The sequence below is a fragment of the Lissotriton vulgaris genome, chromosome 11 (assembly GCF_964263255.1).
Source record: "Lissotriton vulgaris chromosome 11, aLisVul1.2, whole genome shotgun sequence".
Lineage (NCBI taxonomy): Eukaryota > Metazoa > Chordata > Amphibia > Caudata > Salamandridae > Lissotriton > Lissotriton vulgaris.
Window position 1 is genome coordinate 487089710 of NC_141699.1, and position 25517 is coordinate 487115226.

At 46.1% G+C, this 25517-nt stretch overlaps 1 protein-coding gene across 1 annotated transcript in view; it reads left to right on the forward strand.

The window, feature by feature from the left end:
• Window positions 1-2936: 2936 nt before the first annotated feature.
• Window positions 2937-25517, forward strand: part of LOXL2 (lysyl oxidase like 2) — a 445269-nt gene continuing 422688 nt past the window's right edge. Inside the window, exon 1 of the mRNA XM_086943561.1 lies at window positions 2937-3115. The gene's annotated coding sequence lies outside the window, so the exon portion shown is untranslated. The remainder of the gene's footprint in view (window positions 3116-25517) is intronic.

Here is a 25517-nt window from a genome sequence, read left to right on the forward strand (position 1 = left end):
AGCAATACATACCCTCTCACCGCTGGTTTCATGAGCTCAGTGTTTTTGCGCTAGCTCCTTTACTATTCTCAAGACCTGAGGCCTCAGTGTGTCACATTTAAAAATAAATCTGCCCTCCCAAGGCCTCCAATGACTCCTTTACATATAGTAACCAGGGGATTTTAAGTGCATGATCTAGTGACAAACAATCTAAAATAATTGTGCGGTTAAACTCGCCCTCATCCCTAGACTATATCTTCACCTAACACAACAAGGGCTTCACTGCCACCAAATCAGCTACATAATTGACTCCTAATTCTTCGTGTACGGTGAACGGGGGGGGCCCTGTGGGACCTTCAGGATTCACCTCAGAAACTTGTTTCGAGGGAGCTGTACCTTATTTGCCACTATGTACCCCTAAACCTCGCTACCATACAGAGCCTTGGAGACACAATTAGAATGGTATAACTTTAAAATCACCCTTGGGGACCAAGAACCCAATCTGTGGGCATAGTTGGCTATGGCTCCCATGGATTTATTGTCGCCCAACTTTCCCTCCATCAGTTGTTTACAGTTAACTCTTGCGTCAAATAAAATTCCCAGGTAGGGGAAAGCTGGGACCTTCACTAGAGTATGAGCTCCTGCCTTAAATGTTTTCGACCGAGTCGCCCGAGGGCCAACTTCCAGAACGTACGATTTTGTGAAGTTACCTGTCAGGTCCAACCCGTCCATAAAAGAGACAAACCCATTAATCATAGCTTGGGGGCTCTTTTTGCAACCTTAACTGCTTTTGCTGGCTTCCCTGGATTTCTCCTGTCAGTTATAGAGCTTTGATACCTCTATGATTTTATGGGCTTTATAAATTCCAGATGTAGTTCTTGTACCTAATTCATCAAGTCAAAGATTACACATGTTATGTAAATGAAGGCTTTTATATTTATGCCACCATTGCGTTACGTCTCCTGAAGACGGAGAAGAGGGCAGGTGAGATGGAAGAATTGGGCCACAAAAGAGGAAAGGAGGGGTGGTACAAGATTGAGGGAATGGTGAGGATGACTTAGGTGTGCATGCCATCAGCCCTGCATCATCGGCGTATAAAAGAAATGGCAATGCTTTCCTACCCACTTGTGGGCAATCTGAATGTAGTGTGATATGGGCAGCTTGTAATACATTAATTTAGATGGTAAATAAACAAGGGACTAGAATTCAACCTTGGTGGATCCCCTGGTGCAACTAAAATAATCAGTGAGCCCCCCTTCCTTGTGATTATCGGATTGCTGCTGTGGTGTGGGCATGAAGGTTCATTAATAGAGTTATGATAGCGGGCTCAACTCCCACATGGGGGAATAGGGAAGCCACTTATGTTCGATCATAAATAAAATACTTTAAAAAATGTTATCTATGAAGTGTTCATACTACAGAAAGAGGTCATTGTTGAATATTTACTAAACGACTAGTGACTGGTCAATTCAGATATAACATTTGATTGTACTCTTTTATTTTCCTAAATTCATTTATCAACATCATGTGCATGTAATATGATTGGGAAACATATCTGTAAAAGTAATGCTATCTCGAATACTGCTGTATAGACTTGTGTCACGCCATCACACTATATCACACACACACACACACTGAAAAACTCCCACACCATCACACTAACACAAGCACCACCTCATACCAACACACACCACCTAATGTGGACATGCACGCTATCAAACACACATCACACAAACACTAGCATCTTCAACACCACCAGGGTACGAATCGAGGGTACATGTGGGTACACAGCGTCCACCTTCTATTTTCAAAGGGTGGACGCCGTCCCGCCTGCCAAGAAGTAGGGCCCCACAGAAATATGTTTAACTTATCCCAGTGTCTTTTCAGACACCAGGACACCTTCAGCAGCTCCTGCGTGTTGTCTGCTTTTCATTCTCAGCAGCAATGTGCAGGCAGCGAGGGGGCTTCTTTTTCTCCTCCAGCTGTGCCACAGATAAAGGCAGAAGGTAAGGGGCCATCAGGCCTCCTTTTGATCGAGTATGGGCCTGGAAGTGTCCTGGAACCTCACAAATGCAAATGCACAGGAGAGGAAACAAAAGCGCACAGCTTTGTTATCTGTTCACAAGTACTTAAAGGATGCATGCTGTTTACTTTTTTCAGTCTCTGTATAAAAGTGCATGCACTGTAAGAACGTCAGATGGGATGGTCTGTCCTAGTATTTACACAAATAACAAAATACATAGCACTATTTGATGTATTTTATAGCGCTACTCATCCTAATGCAGAGTCTTCCAGAGAGGTCACTTCCTGTGATGCCATGTGGTATGTAATGTGTCGTGACGTCACATGCTGTGTTGGCACGCTTCATGAGGTCACTTGCATACTGCCTAACTTGGCCAGTCCGCCCACTTCTTTTTATAGAACTTGTGCCCTGAACACCACCATACACATATCATACAGGCACATAAGCATAACCCATGGTGGCTTTTAGGGAACTAAAGAGTGGTCGTTTCCTAACTATGGTATTGGTGGGTTGGAGCTGAAATATGCAATAAAATGATTCACAACAAGACATATGTTCCTCGGAAATAAATGCACAGTCATCAGAATCACTACGTCATGAAGATTACGCACATTCCGGAAGATGCAAGCGCTTCAGGTAGTTGATTAATCGCTAAATAAATAATACACTCCAGTCACAAATATACGTGAGCATCTTCTGACAGTAGTGTACTGTCTAAAGCTTAGAAACACTTAAACTTCTCTCCCCAAAAGTACGTTTTCCAGCAGCCCCCGGCCAGCCCCCCTCGCTGCCTCTGTTGACAGTGCGAGGAAGGAAGGAATGCCGGCTCTCGGGTTACAACAAAAGCCTGTGATATCACCAGCGCCGCCTGGAATGGCTCTGCCTGCAGGGGGTGTGCTCTGGGGTGGGATGGGGCGTTTCCTCAAAGGCTAGTGAAAGCTGCCGGGAGAAAGTCTGGCCGAATTTCTGCAAGACGGGTTGTACATACCAGGAGCACCTCAGAGCATGCCGGCCCGGGAGCTCAGGACAAGGCAGGAAAGTGGACATTTCCAGCCGGCAAAAGAGAGCTGGTGAAAGAGGAGGAAGCTGCAGAGGGACCGCGAGCTGCTCAACGTAAGTGCCCCTGGACCAGTCAAAGCTTCTGATTGCATGTGGAATGGGGTGCCTTTGTCGTCCTTCATTCAAACTCGTATTTTTGGGGGGAGAGTTGCGATTGCTAACGGGCTCATGTGTTTTATAAACTCAGCTTCTAGATCTTTCAAACTAACTATCTTAAAAAGAGTGTAAAACATTTTACAAACTATCATTTATTTTTAGTGCTCTTTCTGTCACGGACTGGAAGCTCGTAGCACTATAAATAGCACATGCTACTTTTACCCAATGCACCAACTAGGATTCGAACCTTTGACCTTCGGTTTTCAAACACAGACATGGGGAATGTTTGCATCAATCCACGGATCCGTTTTAGCTGCTGGTTTTCCAGATTCAGATGAGAGCCACAGTAGCTCATATTCTGTTCAGAGACAGATGTGTGCAGTATTGAAGAGTCTCAATATATCAAGAAACCAAAAGTGTCGCCCCCTTCCCTTAAGAAAGAGACTTTATCCTCTGTTCTGAATGAGATTATAAGTAAACTAACAACTCTAAGGCTGTCGGGGTCTTTATCGATCCCTAGTTTTTTTTATACTTGTGTAGTTTGTGGAAGAGGGAATTAAAATTAAAGTGATATCGAAAGTTTTATGTGTGGCCGTAACTACGGTATAAAATGAGACATCTGTATCCCACAGGTTCGTTTAACTTGGAGTATCATTTAAAGTGTGTCTGTGCGCCTGCAACAAAATATGCGCTCCGTTGCCCTGTGTGCTAAAAGCACCTGCCATTAGTGCGTAGAAAAAAGTCCGTTTGTAAAGTGTACTATATAGGTGAACTTGACAGACAGGGGAGCCTGGCAATCCGTGATAGGATGACAGACAGCTGCGTAACGCAAAATGATGCCCCCTCCACCCCTGCCGAATGTGAAGAGGGGTCCATGAGCCTCCCATATCTCACAGGTGTTCGTTGGTCTTGCCTGCATGGGCCCTTGAAGGGTCGCCCCCCCCCCCCCCCCTCCTGCGCTGCATGGGGTCTGCCTAAGCCTTGGTGACAAGGCGCTCTGTAGCATAGCACTGCGAGAGTGCCATAACGCCAAAACACTCTCACCCCCATGCAGAATGTGGGAGGGGGGGGGGGGCGGGGATAGAGCGTCCCCTATCCCACAGATAATGATTACATATAGTGGTGAATGGGGCCCCTTGAAGGATTGGAGCCACCTGTAGGGTTGGAGAACTCTATGCGTTACACGTCTCTTCTGTGATACAAAGCACCCGTCGAAAGAAGACAGTTTACATTGTCAGCAGGAATTACAACTTGAAAATACACGCAGACGTCTGGAGAGTTGTTCCGCGTGCTCTTGCTTTTTTGTAGTCCGCGTCAGACGATGAAACTTGGTCCTATTTTATTTATTTTATAGTTGTAATGTATTGGCCATTTTATGTAGCGCCGCCATAAATGGAATGTCTTCTAGGCACTTGAATGATATCGTTTTTTAAACAACTTAAAGTCACACTTTTTGTTAGTCTCAGACTGAGAAAAGACTAGGGAAAGAACTTCAGTGATTTGAACACACGATAGGCTGGTTGTATAGAGAGATTCAGCAGGAACAATAACCCACTGAGGTACGTATCCAGCTGACTTCGCTAGCTAGAAAAGGCTAGACAAGTTGTACTTTATGCAATCTGGAAAACGTATCTAAAAATCAGACGAGTAAACTTCGGTTGCTTGCTCCCCGAGTATTGTGTAATGTTTTCAAGATAAGAACGTTCCAAACTTGGAGTTGTTCCCAGACTAAAAAGATGAGTCCATGTGGCGCTAAATTTACCTTTATGTTTTCTTAAAGAGGAGTTCAATTCTCGCTTATCATTGCACGCACTATGTCAGTACCACAAGAATGAACTAAGGGGGCTGACAACAAGGAAGAAGCGCCTTTCGCCTCATCTGTTAACGCGAGGCAGATGTTTGAAACGCGCGCACAAGATGTGAAGTTCATGTCCTGCCAGGAGCACGCGGGCTCTGGCAGTGGACGTGCACGCCATACTCTGCCTGCAGGGGAGGGAGGGCGGGGCTGGGTGGATTGGGAGTCCCGGCGCAATCAATTAGGGCTCTTTCAAGTGGAGGCCACTTGACCTGACCTGCAGACGCAGCATTTCTTTACTCGCCAGCCATTACCCCCAGAAGCACCCCCACTCTCCGGCTTAGACGCAGCTCTGGTTCATACATTATCCCGCGTTTTAGAGCAGAATGTGTACGTCACCTTTCTAAAAAGACAGGTTGTGAAGGGGTGCTCGTGATATAGAGTTCAACGCCTTCGTCCTGTAGAATGGGACCGGGGGTATTTGGGTTTACTCTCTCCAAGAAAGCTCTGAAAAACGGTGGCTCCGCTGTGCATTGTCAGCAGACTTTTGCTATAAGAAATGCCCAGAGTATGCTAAGAATTGCCACCCTTGTGTCAGGAGGGCGCCTCCTAAAGAAAGAGATGGTCCAAGGCTAACTGGCTCCTGGCTTAGCATACTACTGGTCAGTGATGTGGTCAGGAATGTGACAAGGACTTGACTAGGACAGAGAGCAAGGAAGTGAAATGATACAGGTAGGGTTATAGGTATGGAGAGGGCGAACAGACGAGTCAAGTCAAGTCAGAGGCATTTGTAACGTGCACATATCACATCCAAAGAGTCTCTTGGCGCTTGCAGACGGCTCTGATGAGAGGGGACAGCTTAGTTTGCGAAAAGCCATGTCTTCAGCTTCTTACGAAAGCAGCTGTGTTCTGATGTAGTGCACAGGTTCAGGGGCATTTTGTTCCAGAAGGAGGGGGCAAGAAAGGAAAAGACACGACCCCCATTTCTGGAAGTTTGTATTCTCAGAGGAGTGAGGAGTAACACAGTACTAGATCTGAGTTGCCTTATGGGCGCGTACCATGTGAGCTTATGGGACCAATATTTTGGGCCGTTGCCATACATGTGTTTGTGAACCAGACATAGCGTTTTAACCGCATCGCTGCGGCGGCTTACCCGCTGTGTGCTGCAAATTTGAAAAAGCAGCGTTACATGACGAGCTCAGCTCGTCATCCGCACACAACCACCGTGGCTGATGATGAGCTGCCAATGGAGGCTTCTGAGGCATGGGGCAGACGGCGATCTCCGGGGAAGGTTTAAAACCAACCGTGCTGCAGTGTTCTGAAGAACCTGTAGTCTTTTCAGGTGGTGCTTGTTTATCGCTAGTAGGAGCGAATTCCCGTAGTCTAACCTGTTTATAATTAGACCCTGCACTAAGGGTTTTCGTGCCTCTGCTGGAATCCACTTGAAGACTTTGCGCAGGCTGCGCAGGAGACCAAAACAGGTTCCTACGATGTGGTTAGTTTGGGTTTTCATGGATAGCTTATTATCCATGTAAAAACCCAGGTTCCGCACCGATTCCTTGGGGGTGGGACAGTCGCCAAGCTGTACTGGTCACCAATCATGGGCCAAGTGTTCAGCGGCTTTGCCAAAAAGCATGGTCTCGGTTTTATTGCCGTTAAGCTGCAGATGGTTAATGCCCATTCAGTTCTTGACCTCGATCATGCAGTTTTTGAAGCGAAGTTTAGTCTCGTTGAGATCAGGGCCTAGAGTGACTAGGATTTGGGTATCGTCGGCGTAGGATAAGACCTCAAAGCCGAACGCTTTAATCACTCTGGTCAAGGGTGTCATGTAGATATTAAAAAGCGTAGGGCTCAAAATGGAGCCCTGCAGAACACCCATCTTAACCGGCCGTATATTTGCTATGTTGTTGCCATTTTGTACAGCAGTTGTACGATTGGATAGATAGCTGGTAAACCATTTTAGGACTTTTCCTCTGACACCAATCTTCCACAGTCGTTGGATGAGAATGCAGTGGGAGATGGTGTCAAAGGCTGCAGACAGATCAAGCAGGACAAGGATTGTTGATTGATGTTTATCTAGGGCCAGCCTGATGTTGTCTGTGACCTCAACCAGTGCTGTCTCCGTGCTATGAGCGGCACAGAAACCCGACTGGGAAGGATCTAGAAGCCCCTAATTCTCAAGATGGCTCACCAGCTGTCCATTAACAAAGGATTCCAATATCTTTCCGAAATATGGCAACAAAGAAATCGGTCGGTAGTTTAAGAGAACATTAGGGTCGGCTTAGGGTTTCTTCAATATTGGGGAAGGTAATGGTGGCGATGTGAGTGACAGTGATGGTGAAAGGGTTTGGGAGTATGACAGGGGTGCAGTGGACGATGAGGATGGAGCGGGGAGCAGGGACTAGAAGTGTGACAGCAATGTAGATAGTGAGAGGTACTTTCAGTATGACAGGGAGTGGGAGTGTGACAGGCATGGTTAGGGTGTCAGTATGGGACTGTGATCTGGTTTGTGTACGTGACAAGAGCTGGTGAAGTGACAGGGACTAAGGATATAACAGGGTGGGAAAAGGGACCAGGATTGCAAGAATGACAGGGTCGGGGTATATGACCGAGACAAGGAGGGGGACTGTTTTGAAGTGTGAAAGAGGCTGGCAGTCTAAGAGGAAAAGGAATGGAGACAGAAATAAAGAGAGTGACAGACTGAGAATGAAGCACTGGTGTCTGTGGTAGGGATGTACAGCATGACATGGGTGGGGAGTGTGACAGGGGTCAGGATGGTGACCTGGGATAGTAAATTTACACGGATCGGGAGGGGGACATTATTGTCACTCTATGCTGCTCTGTGCCAGATTCCGACATTTGCTGAATGCCAAGCTTCATCTCAAAGAAGATAAACCTCCTGCCCACACCCTTCGGTGACAGACAGCCGGTGCTGAGATAGCTGGGATCCCAGCAATGCTAAATATGGCACTAATTTCGACCTGCCTTCGCCTCCTCATTCACTACCCACCCACTTGAGGAGCTGCCCACCTGCCCTCAAACAGCAGCCCCATCTATTTCTTTACTTGCCCACCCACACCTCTCTTACCATCTTACCTCATTCACCACCAAGCTGCCTCCTATGCCCCAGTCCCCAATTTAGGCACTTTTCAACTTCCAGACCTTTGCCACTGCCCACATGTTTCCACATCAGGTACAACCCTGGCTCCTGCCCAAAACACATCCCTACCTCACATATCATTGTCTAGCTGTCACATCATGGTCCACATCACAGAGATTAACTGCCCACTCCACACCTCTCACAAATTCCCTAACACTTGCCCCTTGCAACACTGACATCACCTCATCCACTATTTGCCTGCCACTACTTGCCTGCTTTTACCCACTGCCCCCTTTCACTAGCCACCTTTCTCTTGCCGCTCTGCCCCTTAGCCACTACTTACCTGCTCCCACCTCTGTCATTAGCTACCTGCTCCCACCTCTATTACTGATAACCTGCCTCCAAATACAAGTGGCCAATCATGATCCATCCGACCTCCAAAGCCCTGCCCACAATCCAGACACAACCAGCCCAACCCACATCTCTTCCTACACCTCTCACTAATCACCTGTACTCAGCTGGTCATGACCCACCTGGTCCCACCCCCTGCCTCACCTCAGTCACAATCCACCTGCACCCACCTCAGTCACTACCCTACCCACCTAACTCTAAAACCTTTCCCCACCAATCACCACCAGCGTGACTCCCTCAATCCTGCCCTAAGCCGCCTGCTACATCATTGCTCCCCACTATCCTGTCCCAACTCAGACTACAGGATACCTGCCCCTACATCTTTGGCAAAACTGAAGTGAAAGAATCAGACCCAGATATGCAGTGCATCAGCACACGCTACACTCTACTCCATTACTGTGTTACCTTAGGACCCACAAATGCCAGCCATTTTCCATCTGCGCTGCGAACCCCACTCTCCCGGCTATCCTCCACCTCCTTCTGCCTCCCTGACCCTGAGGCCATCAAGGCATCCAGAATGGACCCCCCCCCCTCCCCGCCATGCCCCCAGTCAATCTTGCTGTGTGCCTATTATATGAAGGCATATTTGCCTGACTCCCTTCCTGAGCAAGCTTCTCTCTTGGTCTTGCAGCAGCCCTCTGGCCCCAGAGACACTACACCTTCTACACTCCAGTCTACTCCTTACTGTAACACCTCACTCTCATCTGCTACCAGAACATGACCATTTTTGATCCCTGCTCAGCAACCAAGAAGAAAAGCATTGGCAAAGCCAAGAGGTCTCGCCCATGGGAGAGCTATTGGCTTTGCCACTCGGAGGGGAAAGTGGGTAGGGGCGAGGGGTGAATGAGAGGGGATATCAGGATGGTAGGTGGGGGTGAAAAGCAGGAGGGCCGGTGTTAGTCAGTGGGATATATAATAGTAGATGGCACCAAAAAATGGAATGTGAAAAAATAAGCTTTTTAGTGTTTTTTTCTGAAGTCTTGGCTCTAAACTTTCGGAATCAGTACAGCCAGCTCATGGCCCCTGCGAACCCCAAATCTGTTCTTCTAAACTGCATGCAAGCAGGAACTACTGCAGTGTTTACATATGCTGTCATCACTGCCTCTGCTGTCGAAAGAGGATGAGAGAAGGGAAAGTGAGTTGGTTAATGACAAATAAATCCTATTGCATTTGCAGCTGCAACCCTAGCAATGCTCGCATTCAGTCATTGAGTTTGCAGCATGATGGCTGGGAGCAATGCAGCTTCTCAATCGCACAACTCTTTGAACCTTATGGCATCGTTAGGGTAAACTCTGACATAAAAAGCAAAAAAAGTCAGTCACAGCGTGGGCTCTACAGACATGAAGCTCACTGGAGGGTGGTCGCAGCACTCTGGGAGGGAACTTGCTGATGTACAGAGGGTCTCGCAGTGCACACTGTTGGGGAGGGCAAGAGGACACAATGAACAGGCACCGCAGTGGAGACACTCTGCACCACAGGGCTGTGACTGAAGAAGTAGAGAACAGAAGAAGTGTCATGTGATTACGGCATGGTCAGATAAGTGGGAGGTGGAGAAGGGAGAGGGGTGGGAAGGAAGCGCAGTCATGTGATGCAAAACAGTGCTCTGTTGTTATGCGGGGGGAGGAAGAAATGGTGTGGGACAGAGATGATCTGCTGGCTCAACTAAGTCACTGATCACTAAATATTACATATGCACCAAGCAATGTATATAGTTATATCGGTGGCTCAAAGGTAATGGACGGGTGGGCTGGGCTAGAGGCATGGGGCTTGTGTGGCTCCAGTGCAGGATGACAGAGACTCAAACTCCCAGGTCTCACCCTGATTTTTAGCGCTCTGGGATGGTCGGACAAGCACCGGAAAAGCAGTCAGGATCAAGCAACAGCAGGAGGAGGATGTTTGGGGGATGGGAGAAGAACAAAGATAAGGACTTGATTTACAGCAATTGGCTGAGCGCAATTAGAAAGCCAAACAAGTAGTACCCAGGAGCGTCCCGCAGCGCTGCAGAGGGAAGCCTGGACTGACATTGCGCGCAGGGCACCCTTGGAAAACATCATGCAAATGTGACAAAAAAAGAACAATATGTGCAGGCCTGTTTATACCATTATCCAAGTGTTCATTTGCTGCATACAGAAAGGGGGGTGGGCTGAAGGAGGGTGTTGTGGGACATTACTGCCCTCTTTACCGAATTTGTAGCTCGAAGCCACTGAATACATTGAGCACTGTGTAAAATCTCTTAGAGAAAGGGAAAAGTAGCCCCTAAACAGATGCTAATATTGGGACAAGTGGAAGGGTGCAAGTGATGCAGCATTGCTCAGTGGGAGTGAACAACCCACGAAAAGGAGGGACAAATAGGAAAGATAAACCACTTCGAAACAAGGAGTTTTAAGGGACACTGAAACAAACAAATGAAAAGTAATGGGAAGACTTGAAGCCCACAAAGTCTATAAAACAGGTCTTGAAGCTTGACCTAACAGCAAAATGAATTGCACAGCATTTACCATAAAACACAAGTAGTTCATTTTCAAAACTGGAGTCACAAATGTAAGGACTGGAATCACTAATGCAATTAAATTGCTTGCATTCTAATTTTAATGTATGTAATTTTATATTCGTTTGAATTATCAACCGCACAGTAGCCCACAGGCCAGGGCATTACAGGAGTCCATAAACTAAAAACAAACATTGGAAAAGATGTATTGGTTTTGTTAATGTTTTTTTTTACATGTTTTACATTTTTTTACATGTTGCACAGCAGCATGCACTGCTGTGCAACATGGCTTAAAGTAAAGAAAAAAGTGATATGACGCGGTCATTGCTGGCCACTTCATAGGGCTTTTATTTTCACTTTAAGATGCCTAATAGCACAAGAGCACACAATACGTCCGGCGCTTACACAATTGCATGATTGGTTGATTACCAAATCTCATTTTGCATTTGCGATACAGTATTTGAAAGGGGCGTGTTTAGGGTGCACCTTGCAAATACTTGAATCAGGATGGTATGTATTACTGTTTTGCGACCGATTTCAGGTCGCAAAACATTAAAACTTTACCACCAGTTTAAAACTGGTGGTAACCCATTCGCAAATGGGAAGAGGTCCGCAAGAGACCCCTTCTTGTTTGAGAATGTAAATAATATTATTTTTAAAGATCAGGCAGTGGTCCAATAGACCACTGCCTACTCTTGAAAAATGAAGCTTCAAGGGTTATTTTTTTTCTTTTTAGACACATTCCATTATCCTTAAAGGAAAAAGAGCTGCATTAAACTAAAAATTGTGTTATTAAAAAGCAATCACAGATATGATCAGCTGACCTCATCAGGCCACCCTCCCCATAATGGCTGTGATTCCTAATGGGTCGCAAACTGCGACCTACCTCATTAATATTCATGAGGTAGGTCAATTTGCGACCCACAAGGAATCCCTGAATGAAACTCAATAATGAGTTTCATACATTAGGAATACCGATTTCCTAAATGCGATGCGGAGAGAATCGCAATTATGAAATCAGTATTCCTAATGTTTGTACATCTGGCCCTAAGTAAGGGAATACGAGGTTGTGTGACTAAGTATGTGAGTAACTGTGAGTGTAAGTATATTTGAGTATTTAGCAAATAAATGTGTAACTGACTAGGGAAGTAGCAGAGTGTAAAGCGATCAAGTTTGTGAGTGAATGCGTGAGTAATTGAGTGGATAGGCGAGTCAGTAAACAGGTGGATGACAGTGGCATAAGGCGGCCCCCCTAGGCCCAGGGAGCTTCCTCAGCACAATACTGTGGCTGGAGAGCTCATGATTGATTATGGAGGGGGGCCCTCCAAGTGCCTTGGAGGGGGCCCCCTCAAGTTTCGTTACGCCAGTGGTGGATAAGTCTGAAAGTGTGTGAATGGATGAGTGTGAAGGTGCACGAGTGTATATGTGAGACTATGAGCAAGTGTGTGTGAATGCGTGTGCCAAAGAATAAACGTGTGAGAGATTGTCTGATTGAGTAAGTAGCTGTTTGAGTAAATACTAATATCAATTTGCAGTAAACTCTCCCACAGTTAACCTCAGAGACAAGCCTTAAAGCCCTTGATATAAATGTGGAAACCTTCAAATGACCCATTTCATTTCACTATAGTTTTAAAGACCCTGTGTGACATGGCCCCCTGCCAGGCTGTATTTCTCCATGTGTTCGGTTTAACACAAACACTGTCCAACAGAGAACTTTACAGGAAGCCTTCTTTTGAAGAAAAAAAACGTTTCTTGTAAATATTTTGTGGGAACCAGATATACAAAGAAAATAAAGTCCTTTATATGCACTTTGTTTCTTCTCTGCTTCAATCGTAACATATCCCGATGTCTGCTTTATGCACAATGTGTCGTGTTCTTAAAAAAAACTTGGGAAGCACCCAAACATTGCATTTCTTCTGCTTCGAGCTCTAAAAGAAATATGTATGAATAAGTAGACATGCCCGTAGATGCTGGATGGAAACAGCACGTCCAAAGTAGAAGTAGCTCAGGGCTAAGATGTTAACCTCTCAGCTGTGTCACGGCCTCCCAGGCTGCTACCTACCGCGCATGTCCTTACAATAATATCACCAACCTCACATTTTATAGGGCATTTGGTTCACGAAGCAAATTGATAACAAGCATTTACAATGCAATGGTCTCGGCATTATTAAAGTTAAAGCTATTGGCATTGCTCATGACATTTTCATTTTTTATTGTCATTTACAATGGCAATAGGTGAGTATTAGAGAGTAGTAGAGAGTATTCGCGGACACAGAGCCACACACACACACACACCGACAGAGTCGCGCACACACACACAGAGCCACACACACACACACACACACACACAGACAAAGCCACACACACACACAGACAGACAGACAGAGCCATGCACACACACACACACAGACAGACAGAGCCACGCACACACAGACAGACAGACAGAGCCATGCACACACACACACAGACAGAGCCACGCACACACACACACACAGACAGAGCCACACACACACAGACAGAGCCACACACACACACAGAGCCACGCACACACACACACACACAGAGCCACGCACACACACACAGACAGAGCCACGCACACACACACACACAGACAGAGCCACGCACACACACACAGACAGAGCCATGCACACACACACACAGACAGAGCCACGCACACACACACAGACAGAGCCACGCACACACACAGACAGAGCCACGCACACACACACACATAGACACAGACAGAGCCACGCACACACACAGACAGAGCTGCACACACACACAGACAGAGCCGCGCACACACACACAGACAGAACCATGCACACACACAGACAGAGCCACGCACACACACAGACAGAGCCACGCACACACACAGACAGAGCCACGCACACACACAGACAGAGGCACGCACACACACAGATAGAGCCATGCACACACACACAGACAGAGCCATGCACACACACAGACAGAGCCGCACACACACAGACAGAGCCGCACACACACAGACAGAGCCACGCACACACACAAACAGAGCCACGCACACACACACAACCAGCCACGCACACAGAGGCACAGAAAAACCGGGATGACAAGCAGGGAACAGAGGCACAGAAAACACCAGAGACACCAAGAGGGAAGACACAAGCACACACTGCCCCCGCAAGCACGGACTCATAACGGTGACGCCAACCCCGCGCCACCTGTACTCACGATGGTGACACTGGCCTAGCGCAGGTCACGGTTCTCTTCCTGTAGGGCTTTGCACTTGAGCTTGTAGGTTTCTAGCTCGATCTTGAGGACCTTGTTCTCCTGCTGCAGAGACGCCAGCCGGTTGCTGAGCTCCTCCAGGCGGAAGGGCGAGATGACGATGCCAGACTTGCTAGAGGAGGAGGAGGATGAGCTCTGCATGGCGGTGGAGCGCGCACTCTGCTGCAAGTGCATTAGCTGTTGGTGAAGTGTGAATAGTTTTACTACATTACGTGAACTATTCATTCTGGAGATCTTGCTGTACAGTTAGGTGTCCCAGCGTAGCTTTAAAAGAAGCAACGCTTGAAAATGACATGCATACTGCCCCCCGGTTTCACTATGGGAGCCTAAAAACTCTAAAGAACAAACATGCTGCAAATGGCACACAGGGTGGTTATGTTAGTGAGGGGAGGATAAGGCAGCCTCCTTACTGCTGCACCAGAAGAGTGCCATAGAGCCCCTGTCAGCAGCAAATCTATCGCTTTAACTGTGGAGAGCGATGGGGGAGTGGATTTTACCAGAGGCACAAATATTAACAAACCCCGTCCTAGTGCTGCTAGGAGACAATGCGTTCACATTCACCACCGCTGAACTTCGCACTATTTATCTCCGCACACAACCTTCGGCTAGTTGGAGAGGGCGCCACGACTGCTCTTTCAAAGGTTGCATTTTAACCATCGCGTGACTTGCATTTGCATCCCTGCTTCAGATAGTTGCTACGCTACCCTCGCGGCTTTGAAGAAACGTGTGCGCTCGCTCATGTTGACAAAGAACCCTCCCCCCACACTGCAGCTAGTGATGCTCTCCCCCCAGATGGAAACAGGGAAGGGAGAATGGTTGTTAGAGGAGACACACCAAAGAGCTGTGAGCATAGTACTGCTGGTCAAGATGGAGGTGCGATGGCAAAGTTGTGTGTGGGGGGAGGAGTGCATCGACCCTATTACTGGAATATCGGATTTGTCGGGCAGTGCTTAAAGTGACGTGTGACTTTCTTGGACAGTGTTGCACCTAATTCACAGTGTTGGGGCAGCAAATATTGCTAAGTATGGGGCGTTATGGGAGGATACAGATCTACTGACAAAGTGATTTCCACATTAGAACCCCCGCGATTGGGAAACCTCGAAATGACGAACATCGAGAGCACACACTAGTCTTGCTGATCTAGTGACAATAAACCTTAAGACAATAGTGAATGGCTGTAACTCGAAGCGGTATCAAGCGCTCTACATGCTTATCAAAAAGTTTTCTTTAAACGGTCGTAAAGTACTTTAAAGTATATCATAATGTCCATAAAAAGCTAGGCACCTCCTGTTACCTTGTGTTTTTCACACACTCGGTGTGTCTCTGACAGTGAGATGGGAACCTCAGGGGGTTGAACGGTGTGCCTCACACTACAGGGCATCGGGTAGAGGACACACACCTGGGGTTACACAGTGGAGCTCGCACCCTGGGGAGTCCGACAGAATCTCGCACCCCAGGGTGCCGGATAGTGAAACTCACCACCAGGGGACAGTGGGTGTCACGCGCCGGGGCCCATGTCCTCCATCCACCCACCCAGACGCGTCAAGTACGGGGTACACTGCTGCTGGGGCAGCGGGCGAGTGGGCTCATCTGTGCCCCTCACACACATAGCTCGTGCATGCAATGTGTGTGGGGGTTAGTGCCCGCCTGTGGGGTGAGGCAGGCGAGTGGTCGTCTTGGAAAAGCGGCTCCTTTGAGTCTGTCCGGGTCAGTAGGAGCAGCCTTGGCTGAGGTGCGAGTTTGATTTATTGGTGATTTTAGGATTGGATTTTTGACTGCGAACTCCAGATACAGAGCTCAGAGCACCGACCTTCGGGAGTGGAGTGCGTGTTTGGGGCGCGCATTTGTGCCCAGACATAAAAAATCAGATGACGCTCACATTAAAGCTCCTCATGACAACTACTGCCACCACAGTCCCCTGAGCGGGCCATAGCACTCTAGCTCACCACCTTGCCCCAGGCACCCTCCGTGGCTCCGATGTCCTCTGATTCCCAGGTCACCCAGTGATGGCGTTGCTGGCAGCAAAGATAGGAAGGGACGACAGAATGCAGTTTCACGAGTAGTCGTACTTTGCGTCCTTCTTCCATGTTTTGAGAGAGGGGCAGACATTGCTCTAGGGACAGGGACAGCAGCAGAGAGGGACGAACACGGGCTGTCTCTTGGACGAGGCGAAGGGCTGTTGTGGCTTGCTAATCCGCATCACTGCGCACAATACCTGTGCCTGCCCAGGACTCTGCCCGAGAGGCGAGGGTACCTCGCGCGGCACTCTCCGGAGATGGCCCGGATGGCCCAGTTCTGGTCCAGGTAATCCACAAACGCGTAGCCAGACTTGAGCAAGACCTACCCGACCAGAGGCAGCTTCCTGTCCCCGAAGAGCTGCTGGATCTCGTCGGCTGTCACCAAGGGGCTCATGTTCCCAGGGAAAACACGCATAAAGTCCTGCAGGAAGAAAAATAAAACTAACAAGGCTACATACAAGAGGGGGTCTCCAGAGGGGACCTGGAGCGGCAACACCACGTCCATCCCGGCAACAGAGACGCTAGCAATGGCGAAAAACATCCCTGTTAAAAAAAAAAAAGTAAACGCCCACAATGGCCTACCTCTGAATGACGAAACAAAGGGGGCGGGGCTTTAAAAAAAAGACAGAAACGCCCACGAATCTGCTCCAACACTGATTGACATCATTTTCTTCCAATGGCTAGCCTCCATTTATGGAGCTAGCCAATGGAAGAGAGAGGCGGGTTCAACCCCAGTACTGAAAAACATAAGATCTCGGCCTGCGCGACACTGCTGCGCAGTGTACGCTAGGCCGAGCCCTAAAAAAAGGTCAGCGAGGCCAGAAATGGATACAATATAGTAACATCTCAACACTGCACAGTAGATTACATTTCAGTTTCAGTCCTTGTAAGCACTAGAAGATGCTGGCAGCATCCGCAGACGCATTGGGTGGTAGTGGGGACAGGTGCAAGGATCGTGCTTTCATGATTCGAGGTAAGGCACCTTGAGTTATGAATCTTATGATGCCACCTATTGGTTGAACCAGATTACTGCAAAAGGCCTGAAAACATGTCTTTTTCACCTTATGTGGAGCACTGTATGAAACAAAAGTCTATTCTTCCTGGAGTGTTAAACTTCTCCTGCCATTTCTGGACCCCACTGGTGAGCCCAACTGGGATTGATGATGACGCTCCTCAGAGAGGCCACTTGGATTGGTTGATATGGAGTTATGTGGCTTACTTAGTAAATATGCACGTTGTTTCCAAGATGTATCCAAGTCACGAATACAAAGTGAGCCCTTTGTGGACCCAGCAGAAAATGCTGTGTCAATGGCTGCAGCAGCAACAGCTCTGTGTGGGCCATTACAGGCGTATGTAGAGGACGTATGATCATTTTGAGGGACAACTCACAGTAACATTGTTACCATCAATCATTTTTTCATCCATATTCCAAATGGCAGGATTAGCAAAGAGTTTTCATTGACTCGGTGTTCTGCTCTTTAATCCAACTTGTACCTGAATTTCCAGTAGTAAGTTACATCTTCTAACAGAAGACAGCTTTGTCAGAAGGCGTGCTGTATTATTACAATAGCAGCGGGTACTTTCTGCAGTGGTTGACAGGGGCAGAACCTTGTTACTGGACATTAATAGATATTTTACCACTTCATCTAATTACTGGCTGGTTTCAAATTACCTCCATTTTATCAGCTTCATATGGGTGACAGACAAAAGAGACCCTTCATTGTTTAAGCCATTGAACTTTCAATTGATAAAATATGAAGCAAGCTCTAAAAAGCAGACGAGCACTATACATGAAGTGAGTCGTGAGATTAGATGCACAGCTGTACTAGCAGCAAAGCGGGTGATTAATGGGTAGTTTATAAGGGTTGGATGATGGAAATGAAGATTTCTGCCTGTGGTGGGTATTGATTGGATGAATCTTGAAATGGGGCATTCTAGTTGATGGTTTTTAATATTTATGTATACAGAAAAATGTATTCCATGAAGAGATTGGTCTTGGGATCTTCACTACATTGCAAGTGGAATTGTTCAAATCTAATGTTAAAGGTGATATAGTTCATTGATTAATTGCCTAATTACCTTTATTTATAAAGCACACAATTCCCCAAAGGCTTCTTGCTAGATGGGACCGGGGAACAAAACTGGGACTAAGGCCCATAAGCTGCCAACAACTAGATTGGTTGTTGCTTGCTGCAGGCAAGATTGTCCATTTGCATTTGAAGATAGATGAGGAACCTTTGTGTCAGTGTTGTCGCTCCTGAGCTCCTCACGGCCACTGCTCCTTCTGAGCAGAATGTTCGTTGTGCAATAACCCCTTGAGTGTCCCTCGTAAACAGTCAGTAAGCTCTCTCCCTCGAAGTAGGATTCAAGCAGCCCTCTTGGTAAGTGCAACACGCCTTATCCCAAACCACGCCCCAACAGTAAAGGTCAACACCCAACCCTGCATCTCCAGGAAACCTCCTGGTTGCCATTGGACTGGGACCACAGGCTTCTGGTTGTCAATCCTTGGCACACTGTCTAGTTGGAAGTTTCTGGCTCTTCATTGTGTCTAAGTTGCATAGTCGTTGTGTATTCAAGCTGTTTAGTTCTGTGACCAGTTCTGGCCAGTTCTCCACTTGTATTAATTCCATTCAGACTGTTCCAGCCACTGTCTGTATAACATGTGTGATCTGTATTGCAGGGAGAGAAGTAGGTCTTCGCTCAGGAGCAATGCAAAACATGAGCACAATGGTGCTTTCCACTTACCTACCTGTTAATGTATGGTGTGTAGCCTTTCACATGGAGCAGTGGGTCACTAAGGGGCAGGGGAACACCCTGGTCTCAAAGGGGCCCTCTGTCTCTTTTATTACTTTCAGCACCACCCCAATGTCTAACCTACTGAAACTGGTCCCTGGAAAGTTCTGAGGGGAACCTTGAAATATATATTTGATATCTGGTCTCTCCCTCCAAGACACCCTCTTAGGTACCATACAAAGCATGCCTGCTACACAATGGAACCCACTGAGGTTATAGCCACATGAACTGTTTTGCATGCCCCTTGTTTTCTTCTCTCATAGGCAATGTACTCTCATGCAACAGCTACGTGACTATAGTACATGCACACACAAGATGTGTTCCTCTTACAGATGGGTGAAAAATCCGGTTATAGGCGAATGGCAGAACAACTTCCAATGCAGGAGAGGCCAGTATGCTGCACTCCCAGATAGGCAACAAGAAAAAAGGCATGCCTTGTACTAAAGGTATTGCTCTGCCATCACTGTCAGTACTCTATAGCCACAGGAGATGACAGAAGTCAGTCTCCTAAGAAAGCAGGTGCCCTTGGGATGCCATCCACACAGCCCCTGCTCTTGGTCTTCTCCCACATCACAGAGGCCCTCAGCACACTCACATGATTATACTGTATGTTTGGGTGGGGTATCAAGAATACTGTGGCATGCTATGGGGACTTCGAGACAGAAGCATACAGTATCCAGGACCATGCAACTGACCTTTCTGTCTCAACACAACATGTGCAAATGAAGTGGTAGGATAAGGAAATGTGTTAAAATAATGCTCTGAGTAAGTGCTGGGTTTGGGAGTCAAGGTGTACTCTGGTATCTATGGCAATAAGGATACATTGCACACCGGGTCATGTACTACAAATAGTGTCCAGGGCTGTAATGGGCATGGGCACCTGTTTTGTTTGAACCCAGGGCACAGAAGGTGTTGCAGACGCATGTGCGGTGCCTTCTGTAATACAGATAGCGCTGGTGCACATACAGTGCCGGTGCTATCTTAAGATGGCGTTCCCCATTTGCATGTGTGCATGGTCCCATCCAAATGAGGGAAACACTTTGCTTCTGTGTCTGTGCCATATTACGTACGCGGGCAAAGAGATGAAGGTGGTAGACAGTCAGTGTGTTCATAGAAGGCAACCCTCTGGTGGGGGAAATGGGGGTCTCATGGGCCCCCTGGAGATCCCTTTACTGGTGGGGGCAGCAACTTACTACCCCTGCTTGCAGGGGGATTTCTGTCCCCGCTTTGAAGTGCAGTTTAAGTGCAGTTGGGTGCTACCTCCACAGTGAAAGAAGGAGCGGATGCTTCAAGTAGCAGTCCGTCTTTCACTTATATACTGCCCCCAAAGGTAGCCTTTAATTACCTTCAGCCCTGGGCTGCAGTGCATTATTAGTAACAGGGTGCACTTACCCTGTTTGCGTCGGCACACTAAACTAAAAGGTGCACCACTTCTCAAACAGGGGCAATGCACCCTAATTAAAATATATTGCCCCAGGGCACTTCCACAGCACCTCAAGTTTAAGAAAGCCCTAACAATTGATCCTGGTAAAAAAAAGGTCAACCCAGTTCAACTCTGCAGGTGGCCACGGCTCAAATGAGTTCATAGGGGCATTTTTGAATCAAGGCAACTCATCCTGCTCTGAAAACATGCCGCTAGCCTGCAGCCAAGTAGGAAAATGCCAAAGTGACAGAATGGAAGCCCAGCCATAAACTCCAAAATCTAACATCTTCGAAAACATATTCTCCCAGGTCTGCTCAACTACCACAAATGCAAGAAAAACACCTTGTTTACAACGATTTCGTTTGTAGGGTTTGTAGTATAGAGACAAATAGCCAAACAAATACTAATGCAACTATCGCAATTGGGGTGGCTGAAACTTACACTGTAGCATAATAGCATTTGATGTCAACATTCGACTGCAGTGCTAGACTGAGCCTGCCACACCCTGTGTTTTTCCTTAACATGCTCTTTTTTGTCTGTGCTGTTTTTAACAGCACTTTGGATTAAGTGTGCCGTGTTTCCACCTTCACCAGTCTTGAAAGGTAAATGCAGTAGATGACATTCATGAAATGCTGATAAAAAATGCCCTTCCAGCTGGGCCTCCGCAGCCCACCATGGCATCATTGCTTCCGTGTTCTGTGAGAGGGAGAGTGAAGGCCTTAGGCAGCCCTCGGCTCGCGCAGGTGCACGCCGGATCTGTCTTGCAAGCTGCACGTGCTCATTGCAAACTGCTGAAGCCAGCAGACACCATGAATAAAAAGTCCGAAGACTCTAAATATGTGCAGTCCGGGTGTGAATGGGGGAGGGGGAAATGGATATAGCAGAGAAATTCACATTCCTCAAACGAGTAAAAGGTACAAGAGGAAAGAATGTTTCAGCAGCACATGAGGTCACGGTAGGAGACTGGAGGGCAGCGCGAGGGGCAGAACTAACAAAAGAAGACATTCCATTATCCAGCGAGTAGTAAATGGACGAAAAATCCCTCCAGCCTCCTGCCCCCCTGGAGAAGTGACCCAGAATGTGGAACCAATGATTTAAAAAAAAAAAAGCTTGGGTTTACTACGCCCGTAGGGGTAGTGTTCTGAGACAGGAACCTAAACGACGAAAAACAATAATGTTGTGTGTACCTATATACAGAGACATACGACGATTCCCACAGGAAAAAGTGAGGGGCGCTTGAAAGAGATATAAAGTGTTCAATGATTTTTTCGGATCACACCAGTGCAAGGAGTTTAGGCACCACCTTCAAATAACTAACTCGCACATCCCCCTGTACACAGTTGTCAACTCGCTAGCCACACTAAGTTAACTATATCTTGTCACTCTACCATGCACAGTGTTTTCACAAATGATGTCATTTAAGATGTCAAAAGAGCTGCTATGATTTTACATAGTGTACGTTATGTAATAAGAAAGTGTATAAGCAGTGCATCGAAAAGGCATGAGTTATAGTTAATGTAGTGTGGCTAGCGAGTTGACAACACTGTAAAAGGAGCTTTGTGAATTATAGTAATTTGAAGGTTGTGCGTAAATTATAAATTTAAGGTGTAACTATAACTTTAGAAATTCTAATGTTTGTGTAGTTTACATTTGGTTTGCACAGAAAGAATAATTAAAGTTTTCCAAACTATAACTAAGCTTTAACCCTTGTTTTTTCATTGCATTTCAATGATTTATGTTTTTTAATTAAAAAGAGTGTCAAGTTGTAGAGTGCAATGTATCCGAGTGGAGTGTCATTAAGAAAAGTATCATAGAATATAGTGAAGGACAGTGTCACATAGTGTAGTGCCATACAGTTAAGTGATCTGCTTGTCTTGCACGCACACTTTTGCACTTTGCTGGTTTAAAGATGACAAAAAATGGATAAAATTAATTAAACTACCCGTTTGAGGATTCCCGCATTTCGCCGTCTTTCTGTTTCGCTCTGGAGGGAGTGTGGTCAAAGGAAGGATGGTATTCAGGAATGGTTGGAAAAAATAAAATGATATATATATCACCGAAAAAATAGAAGTTTACAGGAACGCTATAGTTAGGTTGAACTTTACCCACACAAAACCATAGCAATTCAGCAGTCAGAGTTCCACTTATGTTAAGAAACTGTAACTCGTGGCCAAAGTTACTTAAACATGTGAGTTATATTTTCTTCCGATTAGCACAACTATAAGTATAACTATAACTGGTGAATTTCTATGGTTTTGTGTGGGTAAAATGTTAACCTAACTATAAAGTCCCTGTAACCTTTGTTTTTTCAGTGTATTTCTATGTTTTTTTTAGCGTACAGTAAGAAATATTTACCATCCTTTAATACAACCACGGGCGGTAGTCGTGTTAAAAAAATGCAAAATCAACCATAGACATTGCATAAGGAAAAAGTGCTTTGGGACCCTCCTTTTTCTCAGCCCTAGCTTGACGAATCACACCAAAACGTTCCAGACAGCAGCTGAAGTGATTGACGTACTAGTTTCGAAAATTGAGATCTGTGCGGAAGCTCCTCCGAGATATCTATATTTCTTTTTTCTTTATTGACTCAAAAACTACAGATCAGATTACAAAAAGAGATATTTCTCGACCAAGATCTAGCTTTCTGCCAAGTTTGGTGTAAATTCATTCAGCGGTTTGGCCTGTACTTGTGTTATTAAAATTAAAAATCCCCACAGATGTCGCTTGGGGAAAAAGTGTTTTGGGCATCCCATTTTTCTCAACCTTAAATGCAGAACTAGGCAAAGTAGGACACTCTTTTGAGAACAATTGTCAACTTAACTCCTATACAACTGATAGTTGAAGAAGTAAATATTCTAAAGTTAGGTTTGTCCTTTGCACCACCTTGCAATATGAACTATGCGACAACTAGATGCAACATATACAAAGCAGTGAGGAAACTTAAGCTCCGCCAATATCATTTAATAAGGGCAAACAAAAACGACACAGCACAGCCCTTAGAAAATACGGATGCAACCACTAATCCAATGACCCCCATGCAAAGTGACATTCTTGAGATATGGGAAATGGAGGGTGCGGGTTATGGCAATCATGAGGCACAAACTAGGGATGAAGATTTGGCGGCAATACCTAGAAACCAAATAGCCCCAAAAACACCTTTCAAGCCTCCTTCGACTTTCAATCCCCTGATGCCGTGAGATGCAATTGATATTTTCCATGAAAATGTAACTACACAAGTGAAAGGGCTTCAGAGACGGGTCTTTGCACAGAAAAAGAAGTATGACGAACAGACACAACAATATGAGGCACTAGTGAATAGGATGAACAAGGATAAATAAATAATTATCCGGGGAAGTGACTAAGGAGGAAACATTCTCCTCATGACACAAACTAATTATGATAAAGAGGCTTACCTCCAGTTGAAAAACCGACATTGCTATGAGCGAATTAATCCAGCAGTCTTGAAAACCATCAAACAGGAGTACCATCACAAATTAACCAAGTAGAAAAAACAAAAGAATGATCACTGAAGATGAGTTGAAATATCTTAAAACTGACAATCCAGTAACTCCGCTGATTTATTTTATTCCCCAAATACATAAGAACTTGGAGAACCCCCCTGGCAGACCTATCATCTCAGCCAGGGGGAGCCTGTTAGAAAAAACATCAGTCTGCATTGAATATTTTCTCCAAAGCCACATCAAAGCTCTTGAATCCTATGTACAGGACATGAGGGACTTTTTGCTAAAGATCCAACAAATCAAATGGGTGGATGGCTACTGGATGATGGCACTTGACGTGATTGCGCTCTATACGAGCATTGTGCAAGCCGATGGGTCAGCTGCGGTTGGATACTATTTATCACAGAGAGCAGACCAGTGCACTGAACACAATGTTATGCTTTTACAAATGCTTTATTTCTGTTTGAAGAATAATGTGTTCATGTACAACAACTTAATGCATCGTCAGCTACAGGGCGTGGCAATGGGGGCCAGTTTCTCTCCAAGCTTTGACTGTCTTCATATGGGCGCTTGGGAGGAACTGGTCCTCAAAGTCAAACCTAAAGTTGCCTTTGATATCAATGTGGCAGCATGGTTTTGTTACATTGACAATTTATTTGTGGTATGGAGAGGGAGCAGGGAACAAGCCAATGATTTTATTGTAGCTATCAATGACAATGAGTACAATTTGACATATACAGTGACTATGAGTCAGACATCTGTTACTTTTTTGGATACTGAGGTGTTCATCATGGAGAATAAAATAGAAACTAGATTGTTTCGCAAGAGGACAGCGGGGAACACTATATTACATCCTGGCAGTGCACATCCAGCACACCTAATCGCCAGAATCCCATACGGCGAGTTGCTCTGTATTAGGAGGGTGTGCAGTAATTCACAAGATTTAGAAGCAGCCCAACAAGCGTGCAGATTCAGGTTCCTCGAAAGAGGATATACTGGACGTACAATTGATGGTGCCCTAACTGAATGTATGAGGCACAACAGGCAGGACCTAATGGACACTTATAAACCTAGGGTCCAAGCGGAAGTATCGACCAGTATGACTAGTCCTGTTCAATCATCGTTATCAAGTAGCACTTTCAGAATCATAACAGGATAAAGTAGGCAACAAAAATAAATACATAAGATCATAAATCATTATTGGCCAACTGTGATCCTATCATTGGTCCCACTCTACCCCAGAGAGCTTCACCTACATTCAGTAGAGCCCCTTCAATGAGAGACCGGCTGGGGATACCAGTCCGGAAATCATTGAAAAAACATCTTGGTTGCACACCAACAGCTGCTTTTTTAGATGTAAAACTTGCAAGTCATGCGTATATGGTATTAACATGAAAAAATGTAAAGACGGGTTCAGTAACATCGAACACCGTATTACTAAGGTACGATCTTGCAAGACTGAGTTTGCAATTTACATACATCAATGTCCTTGTATGTTGAGGTATATGGGCAGCACGAAACTTGCTATCCACAAACGCATACTTCAACTTCTAAGACCAATAGCCAACCAGGACAACTCCTACCCGGTGGCTAGGCACTTTAGA